The 1,785-nt window shown below is 38.0% G+C and overlaps 1 pseudogene; it reads right to left on the bottom strand.

Annotated features, from left to right (window-relative positions):
• LOC102870056 lies at nucleotides 1–534 on the bottom strand (annotated as a pseudogene).
• Nucleotides 535–1,785: the final 1,251 nt, after the last annotated feature.

A 1,785-nucleotide genomic window follows, 5' to 3' on the forward strand; every position in this document is an offset into this window, starting at 1 on the left:
TCATTTACTCCTGAGCTGTAAGTTTTTGTGTCTGGGAGATCTTTTTTTTTTCTGGGCAACCTCCTTTCCTGGTTTAGGAACATCTGTTCCTTTACAGTTAAGGGTCATGTCAATATAGCAGGGGGGGCTCTTGTAGGGGTTACTCTGACCTTGAGCTCTGTAGGTGCAGCGATGATGCATCTTGGGAGCTTTGTTCAGCTGGATGTGCTCAATGACCAGAGAATCCACATCTAAACACTTAAGTTCAGCATTACTCTGTGTTTTGAAGCATATGTAGCAAAAACTCGGCACTCTTTTTGTGCCCTGGACCGTATGTTCAACTCCACTGTTCAGCCTGGGCACATCTACGCACTCCACCATTGTAACATCAGAATGACACACACTGCATATGTAAAGTGAATGACATCTTTCAGATATTTGGTGGCTTTCCAGATATGCATACCCTTGATGGCCTGGGACCTTTCCCCAGGTGTTCTTAAAATGGACCTGGAGATTTGAGCCTCTTGATTTGCATGATTTTGTGGTATTTTCTGAGTTAATTTAGTCATTTTGTGAAATCACCTGAGGTAGCTCACCGGAAGAAACTACTTGAGTTTCTTAATTACTGAAAACGGTACACTAAAATCTTTCATCAAGGCTGAATTTAATTTTAATTAATTAATTTCTTTTTTGGTGACTCTGTCAATCTTGTTTTATATTATTATATTTATATTTTTTTATATTATTAGATACAAACCAATTCAAAATTGCTATCATCTGAAGAAAATGTCAGAGTAATAGTAGTTGAATATCTTTTCTGTAAGTGCTGAAGAGTGGACCACGACTCTTAGGAAGCCTCTGAAGAACAGATGGGAACCTTGCCCTGTCCTGTGTCCTCGAGCCCACAGTTGTAATCAGTCACTGTGTCAACTCATTGCTGAAGGCCTTCCTGTCTTTTACTGACCCCAGCTTTTCCAAGCAATTTTATCTCTAGTCATTTTTTTAATTTTTTATTTTATTATTTTTTGTGCATGTACCTTAAATCAGATCTGATTGGTACAGGAGGAGATTGTCCCTCCTTCTTCAGCAGAGCATCTGATGGATTCCAACTGCGTACCTCTAGGATTGCAGTACAGCTTCCTGCCACTAGGCCACCAGAGCTCCCTTCTAGTAATTTCTTACTCTTTTAATATATATTTTATACTATCTAGTTTTTTCCCTTGGTAAAACTTACATCACTCACTGCTGTCCGGTAGGTCCTGACTCACTGTTCCCCCTCACAGGTTTTCGAGGCTGTAAATTGTAGTGACAGGAGATGGCCTATCTTTGCTCCTAGGACCCAGTGGTGGATTTGAACCTGCAGAGACTCAGGGCATTTGGGTTCACAGTGCAACTCAGTATAGATTATGCTATCAGAGCTCCCTAATAACAGTATATGATTTTTCATTCTTCCACTATCAATCTTTTAGTGGCTTTTTACTTTAGATTTGTCCTTTGCAAACAGCACATACAGGGACTAAAAATATATGACCTAATACTTTTCTTTTGAGTAATTAATGAATATGTGTTATTATTGTGAATATAATTATTTTATTATGCTAATCCCTCCATCTTACTTTGTGCTTTCTACTTTAAACCTATTTAATTTCCATTTCTTTATTGAATTTCTTATAGATTGAGTGAAGTAATTATTTTTGTATTCTATGTTCCTGATTTGTTAATCTGGAAGTTTATATTTTGTTCCTACTCTTTTAGTTGTTACGTGTTCTCAAGTCAGAACTGACCATCCAGAGGGTTTTCAGAGGC

This window comes from Elephantulus edwardii, unplaced genomic scaffold (assembly GCF_000299155.1).
Source record: "Elephantulus edwardii isolate Elephantulus edwardi_28Jun2011 unplaced genomic scaffold, EleEdw1.0 scaffold00176, whole genome shotgun sequence".
NCBI lineage: Eukaryota > Metazoa > Chordata > Mammalia > Macroscelidea > Macroscelididae > Elephantulus > Elephantulus edwardii.